This window comes from Lycium barbarum, chromosome 2 (assembly GCF_019175385.1).
Source record: "Lycium barbarum isolate Lr01 chromosome 2, ASM1917538v2, whole genome shotgun sequence".
NCBI classification, from domain to species: domain Eukaryota; kingdom Viridiplantae; phylum Streptophyta; class Magnoliopsida; order Solanales; family Solanaceae; genus Lycium; species Lycium barbarum.
Window position 1 is genome coordinate 49,922,026 of NC_083338.1, and position 8,894 is coordinate 49,930,919.

Here is an 8,894-nt window from a genome sequence, read left to right on the forward strand (position 1 = left end):
TCCCTGAATAAGAAATTCCATGGATCAAGCATGTCTCCCTGGCCACCTGTGGGCATGACGCAACGTCCACAAACAAAAGGACGTCAGTATGAATAATGTACTGAGTATGTAAAGCATAATTAACATCATAATAGGAGTATAAGAGACAGCATAAGAAATAGCATAAGCTGGGAGAATCGGGAGATAGTAGAGCCATTATCATAATTACTTACTTGTCTTTCATAGGGACCTTCCATTTCTAATATGTGCTCAGGTACACACATATAAACATATACATATATCTATATTCGTATCCGTATTCATATACATAGAATACCCAACCATGGATGTTCGGTGGTTTCACATACCCGGCTATAACAAGGCTCGGTGATTATACATACATGGCCCTACCAAGGCTCAGTGTCATCCGTAACCAACTGCAGTGGTGTGCGCGCAATAGATATCATACCCGGCCATATAAGATCAGTGTTACATCATAGTCATACATACTTAGATACGTATACTTAAGAGTCCATAAGCATCATCAACATCATTACCATTATCGTTTTTGTTACGTCTATCCTTGGAGAATCAACTATCATATAAACGGTGCAATAGAATCATGAAAGTATCGAGGATCATGAGCTTTAGTAGCTTTGGAGATAGAATCATTTGGAGGACATTATACAACCCATGAAAGGATATATATAGCCAAGGAACTATGCCTTACTGAAAGAAGGGTTAGCTTTACGTACCTCTTTGTCTTCTCAAATATCTAACGTTCACCGTTAAAGCTTGAATAATCTACATTTATATGGATTCATACCATAGTTAAGCCTTAATGATACTTTTAAATTAAAACTAGAATAATTCATAGTCTAATGAAAATTGGGCAGCATTTCCCTTATTTTGTCAACTTCCACCATATCCCAAAACAACTCCCAACAACCACAATAACATCAATAATACACTCGTATTATCCAATTCAAGTAATCATATTACACTAAGCCTTCAATATTCACCCTCATGTTCAACTCATACTAGCAACTTTATACCCATTTTAGCACATTTTCATATATTCTTCTTCATCACCATTATTACCTTCCATAACAAGATTATATCCATATTATACTAGTAATCATGACTCAAGTTAGCTCACTACTTAAAAACATCACCAAAGTTACATTTAAACTTCATTTTCTACTTTCTTCTTCTACCCAAGTCTTTCAACCTCTACATAGTCCAAATAACATGAAATGATCATAAGAATTACCTTCGATTGAGTAGGAATAACCTTTGGATGGAAATACTCCACTTGAATAAAAACCCTAGCATTAATCCAGAAAGTTTTCTTGACTCTAGCAATCCCTAAGAGGTTTCTTATACTCGATTCCCTTGGTTTAATGATATGAGCCTTTGCTTTCCCTTGGATTCCTGTATATGAAATGTGTGGAATGTTCTAGAGCCTTGGAGAGAAGTGGAGAAGCGTGGAAAATGAAAATAATGAAGTGGGATAACACCTATATACTTGAAAATAACTCATCCTGTCGGGTGTTATACACACACTTATATGGTCCGTATAACATTGTACGGTCCGTATAAGTGACCATGATTCACCATCATGGAAATCATCTTCCTGTTGGGTGTTGTACGGACGCTTATACAGACCATATAATGTTATACAGACCGTATAAGCGGTCGTATAACCCCACCTCTCGGAAATTGTTTCCGTCGTTCGTTCGATCTCCAATCCTTATGGAACCTTCTGGACACTTTTTTAACACTTCATTACCAATCTAAAGAGAGTTACAACTCTCCTTTAAGACATTATTAAGTCAACATTAGCTTGGTACTTTACGAAATTTTCCAAGTCACAACACATACTTTGCCCTTCTTAAGGAACTTTCTCCTCTTACTTCCAACATCTTTGAAATCTTAGCTAGGATCGTTACATAACCTTTATTACTTATAGAAACATCATATTCATCTCACCCTGCATTAGTCTGTCTATCTTATGATGACACAAAGATTTTTCGAGGTGTAACGGTTTAACATTCAAGGACAAATGCTTTTAAAGGGGGGAAGAATGTTCCACCTCAAAATGTTTTGCGTTATTTGCGTTGTGAGTAAACTAACATAAGCTTGGAGAGGTCATGGAACACTTATAAGGTTAAGGAATACTCTTAACAAGTGTTAAGCAAGTGTCTTAAGGTTCTAAGATCAAGCAAATCGAAAAAAATAAGTTTGTCAAAAATTTGAAAAAAGTTGACAGAATTTTGAACAAAAATTTTGAGTCAACTTTAGAGGGGTATATCTCCTAGTATATCATGAGTTTTGAAGTGAAACGAAAGCCTTAATTTAAGTTCAGGAAGCTAGTTTCCAATGCAACAAACCATTCATCAAAACGACATCGGAGTAGGGAGTTATGGGCATTTCAAGATAAGCCTCCAAGCTGCAAAATGGTTCCCCGCGGGCCCCACTTGGAAAGTCGGTGGAACCGACTCTCAAGGGGTATAAATACCCTATTATTCATCTTTTTTCATCATTTATGCTTCTTTTGAGTTCTAGACACATCCATACACTTCTCTTAAATACTTATATCCCCTTAAATCAAGAATTCAACAAGATTACACCAAACTAGTTCCTGAAAAGTGATTTTTCTTGTTTCTACTTGATGTGATGGTGAGTTTGGTCTTGAAGAAAGTTGGTGTGGGTAAAGTTCTTCAAGTATAACGTATGTTTTTCATCCTATCTCTTATGTTGAGTTGATTTTAAGGTTTAGTAAATCTTAAAAGTAAAAATAGTTATAGAGGAAAGGTCATAAAGTGTTGTGTTGTAGTTGTTGAGTTTATGGACTGTTTTGAGCATGTTGTGGCTGTGTTGTTGGGCTAATTTATATGTATGTGGATGGTATCTAATGTTGTTGGTAGGTTGATGAGATTATGCTCCTTGATTAGGAAGAAAGGAAGTGTATATTGTTATTGTATGTTGATAAAAATCGTGTGGGATGTTTTATGAAATATTTTGGAATTGATGATGATAATGTTGGTGTTAGTGTTGTTGTTGTTGTATTGATTGTTGGTATTGTGATTTCGGGTTAGGGATATGAACAGGGGAGATTCTGCCAGAATTTCGACAGATTCTAAAGGGATTTAATTTGAAAACTTAAGATAAGCACATGACGATAAGCCTAACAGTAGTATGAATTCTCCTGAATGTAGATTTACGAGATTGGAAGGATAAGCATTAAGTAGTAGAAGACAAAAAATGTATGTTAAGGCTGTCCATTTCTTTCAAAAGGCATGATTCCTATGTTATGATTCCATATATGTTTTCCATAATATCCTTATTCCCAAAAAGCTAGAAGTCTACGATTCCAAAAGTTCTTATGATGCTAAAATAGATATTTTCTGTGGTGATAATGATGATGATGATGATTTCATTTCTGAACACTCTAAAGCTTATGGATTTGATGCTATTATGAGATTATTGAGTTTATTTCATGAATGTCTTGATGTTATTCATTATTGTTGATCTCACCTTATGTTACTTGTTCCTTCAAGGTGAGATTTAGCGATGATGATTGTTACATAATATAAATCGGAGGTTACCGACCTTACGTCATTCCGATAAAGTGGTAGCTTTTATTTGGGCTCTCATGCATGCTATATATATATATATATGATATTAGAAAAGATGACGGAGTTATATACACGTATATTATATGTATATGGGGTATGGGAAAAGGGATACGGCGTTATATACGCATAACCACTGATCAATTGGTATACTATGATATCGTCTCGGACGCTGGATATATGGATATATAATAATGATATAATATATTTATGGATCAGGCTGCACGTTCCGCAACACTATTATGTTATATATGTATGAGAAATGTTTTTGTGAAAAGGCTAAGCATGCATGGTATCCGCCTAAGAGACATTCAGATGTACGGGTTATCTCTTTATTTCATATTATGTTCCCTATCTCTTGTTATGTTGCTATTCATGCCTTACATACTCAGTACACTGTTTGTACTGACATCCCTTCTTGTGGACGGTGCATTCATGCCCGCAAGTAGATAGGTAGACGGATCTGACCCCTAGGAGTTTCATCAGCGGAGTTTCAAAAATGCTCCAGTTGCTTCGGAGCAACGGTTTATTGGAACTAATCTTGTGTGTGTGTATATATATATATATATATATATATATATATATATAAATTGGGCAAGGCGGAATCGTGCCCCGTCTTTATGGATTCCTGTATTCTATATAGAGGCTCGTATACAGATGTGTGTAGCTAGAAGTCCCATATCGTTACCAGTTCATATTGTTGTATTATATTTTGGTAGCCTTGTTGGCTTATGTTTATGGACATAATTTTTAAAGATTATATAAAGATGTGCCGTTATATTGTGATATATGTCCTTACAAATGATGATATCCATGAGCTATTTTTATGATCCACCCAGAAATGATTATGAGATGTATGTTCATAGGTGCTCGGTGGGTTAGCTCCGGGTGCTTGTCATAGCCCTCAAGTTAGGTCATCACATATACTTTCATGGTTTTAATTTACTCCTGCAATGCTGGATCCTCAAGCATATGGTCAAGGTTAGGGGTGAACAACACCTGAGTAAGCCCGCTGAAAGGGATAATCTCCGGGATTTCTGCCAGAATTTCGGAGAACAAAATAGATAAAGTTTTACATTCACTTTCCCTAGACTGAAAGAGGAAAGCATTCAATGGATTTTCTATGGCTTCGTGTCTACTGAAGTTATAGTTAAAGGGAGAAAGTGCCTATTCTTGTCGCTTATGGGAATTAGAGGGATTCTCCCTTATGCTCCTGCCCGGGTTCTACGACAATTTGGGATAATTCAAGTCGTACCCCAGATTAGATGCATGGGAGATTTCATCACTGACTACGACATTGAAGGACCACCAAGAGCATTGGATTGTGTCCGAGAAAGGAAGGGTAGCATGATTTGGGGTCCCGATACCTTAGCTGAAGATAGGTTTCGTCCGGGTTGTGTCGTAGAATATAAGGATTGGTTGAGGGTCTTGCAAGGCACACTTCCTCCTAGGCCTATTCTCTATAACTGTGTCCAAGACAAGGATTCACAAGCCAAGATCTGAGTCCGTTTGTATTGCTGAGTTATCAAGCCATAGGGAGGAGCCCATAGAGAAAATGGAGTATGCTCGGCCAGCTTCACCCGAATGGCGGGCTATTGCGGTTAAAGCATTAGATTGTCCCTACCGACTCTCCCCTCAGCAGGTTATGAATGAGGAGATGGTGATCAAATTATGAAGCAAAGGAATAGTCAGTGTTTGCTTCGACAAGTTCTGCCTTGCCCTCCGGCCTTCGCACATAAGAGATGCCCTTATCACCAGGATCAGGCAGGACATACCCTCAATGAATGTTTAGCCTTCAAAAGGAGACTTATCAGATTGATAGATGAGAAAAAGTATCACCAAGATGTGGGGGCCATATTCACTATTGGTCCATGACAATGTCATCCCAACTGAAGGGATTACTCGGAACACTCGTATTTGGCGCTACAACTTCACGGTATTAAGAGACTCTTATGCTAGAATCTTCCAAAAATTGGTCAACATTGGGAAGATTAGCCCCATCAGGACCAGAAAGGACCAAATTGAAGGAGTTGGCAGCCACAAAATGTATCTATATCATTCGGGAGCTTGAGGGCATAACATAGAAGAATGCGATGTGTTCAAGTTTCAGTTGGAAAATTTGGTCTATAAAGGCGCCCTTTGGTTGGTGCTCCTTTCTTAGTATTAGGATTTGGGAGACTTAGGGCCCAGGAAGGTTGAACGGACAAACAACCTATATTGAACTCAAAAGAAAGGTCACTTTTGGGTAGTTTTAGGGGAATCCCATTTTTATATTTAACACGGATTTGTCCTCTCCCCACTATTCCGTGTAAACAGAACTGCGCCGACCGAATGTCCCAAGGAGGGATACACAGGAAGCCTCTATCAGGCCTGGTCACGGGTAGGTTTAAGATTATTTTGATGTGAACCGAACTACGGAAGGGCCTGACTTCCCGCGGAGGGATACGTAGGCAGTCTACGTAAGATTCGGTCCCTATATATTATAAATATTATATCCCCCTCACTCGAAGAAAATCTAAGTACCCAAAACCGGTACAACAGATCAATTGAGCATTTGAATCAAACATATGATCCTTTCTGTGCTAAGTGTTTTAAACTGCCATTTATATGCGATATCTTGCTTTTCTTTCCATTATTTGACGGAACTAACTTTGTTTGATTTTGAGTTATTATTTTCTTATAGAAAGAGAAGTTGATTCGTGTTCACACTAGCATACTTCACAAGGTCTAAAGCTGCAATAGCATCCTTATCCCTACAAGATAAAGGCAAAGAAAAAATGACTGGTACTTCGGAGAACGAAACTACCCCTACTGATATCGCTCTCAGAGAATCGCCTCTGCGAGAGCTGCCCGAGTCATCGCCTACTGAAGACGTCATGAAAATGATGTTTGAAAAAATTGCCCATTTTCAAGAGGAAGTAGTCGCTAATGCTGCCCTAGAGGCCCCTGCTGAAGAAAGAAGGTCCCCACAATTTTTTCCATCTCTGAATTCACCACTACCAGATCATTTCCCCACGTTGTGACCACCATGTCATTTACCTCAATTGATGGACACATTGGTTCCTCAAGCAATATCCCTCCTCCACTTAACACCAACCAAATTTCCAGGACTACCTACTCTATCCCCTCTTAACAAGCATCTCAAAATACCCACCCTGGCATCACTATGAAACCAAGCGTCACCCCACTACCAACTGATAAAAGCACCCCTATTACCCGAATTCGCCTTGCTGTTTCTTTCTACACACCTGTCATGCCATGTACCTTCTCACCCGATCAAGAAATTGACCACTATGAAGAGATAGAAAAGGCATGGAAGGTTGAGCAGGAAAAACAGGAAGAAAGGCTTGAGCGGAAGATGACCGCAATGTTGAAACGATCTATGAAGACTACCCTCATTGGCACAGGTCTGAGCTATGACGATTTGTGCATGCATCCCAATTTGGATTTACCCGAAGGTTTCAAAGTACCCCGTTTTGAATTGTTTAACGGGACAGGCAATCCCAAACCGCCCCTGGGGTCCTACTGCGACCAGTTGGTCGGTGTCCGAGATAATCAAGCGCTCATCATGAGGTTGTTCAGCCGAAGTTTGATAGGTGAAGCCTCGGAATGGTTCACAGCACAAGATATACGTTGTTGGGTCACATGGGAAGAACTCGCTGTAGGTTTTATGGAAAGATTCCATTTTAATATGGAGATAGTGTCAGATAGGTATTATTTAGACAAATTGAAATAGAAATCCACCGAGAACAGGACGGAGGCTGCCCGAGTACAACCCCCTATAGGCGAGGAAGAACTTGTCTCGTTTTTTATCCGCTCACAAGAGACAGACTTCTACGATAGAATGCTTTCAATGGTAGGGAGACCTTTCTCAGAAACGGTCGAAATGGGCGAGGCCATAGAATACAGTGTCAAAACCGAGCGAATCATAAGCATGACCGGAAAATCTACCGGTTCAAGTGCAACAAGGTTCATGCGCAAGTAGAGAGAAGACGTGGCTAGCATATCCCACACCCCTAAGCCCAAAAGAAGGGAAGATTTCCCGATGGAAGCATATGTTTCACCTCCTCCAAATACCTACGTACCCATCCCTTACAGCACGGTGCTCGTATATTATGCGCAACCGACCTTCCAACCACCACTGCAAAACTACCAAGCTCCACCAAATGCCTTTCAATCACCTCCCTCAAATTACCAAGCTCCACAGCTAAATTATCAGACTCCCCCACCTACTTACCGTACCCCACAAAATAACCAACCCAATACCTACCAGAATCAACCCCCACTAAATGCCTATAATGCGCTACTCCGCTGATGGAATCTCGAATCGATTTGTTTAAACGGTTAATTGCGGCTGGAATGATTCAAGTACTTCTGCAAAAGGCCGTGGATCCAAAGAACTGGTTTTACCGAGCCGACCAGACATATGCCTATGACTCTAATGGCATAGGGCACAGTACTGAGGATTGCATTAATCTCAAGTACAAAATGCAGGATTTGATTGACCGGAAAGAAATTGTGCTCCAAACGACCCCTCCAAATGTGAACACCAATCATTTACCAAACCATGGAAACAATGTGATTCACGTGATCGAGAAAGAAGAAGACTGGGTCACAGGAAGGCCCACAATCCGTGATTCTATGGAAGAACTTGAACGCACAGTAGCATCACTGTCCCTGCAAGAACGCCCGCAATTCAAGGTGTTAATCCCTACACTAGTGACACCACACATTGCTCAGGTGACTCCAGCGCCACCTCGAAAAGAGTTTGTATTCCAAATTACCACCGCACATGTTATCACGAGATCAAGAAGATGTTATACTCAGAAAGACCTAGCCCAAGGGGCACCCTGAAAGGAGGGTAATCAGAAAAGGACTATCACTGAAGTTGAAGCCGAAGACTTTTGGCGCCGAATGCAGCCGAAAGAATACTCCATTATTGAGCATTTAAAGAAGACGCCGGCCCAGACATTGGTGTTAGCATTTCTTCAAAGTTCACCCCAAAACCGCCTGGCTCTAATGAAGGTGTTGGAGGAAACTCATGTCCCAGCTAGAACAAGCAGTGAAAACCTGGCCGAGATGGTCGCCCATATTATGGAGGAACATCAAATTGCCTTCACAGAAAAAGAATTGCCTAAGGAAGGCATAAATCATAACAAAGCGTTGCACATCACTATCATGTGTCGCAACAAAGTGGTAACCCGGGTGTTAATTGACAATGGGGCAGGACTTAACATTTAGCCCGAATCCACTTTGACTCAGCTAGGGTATGACCTT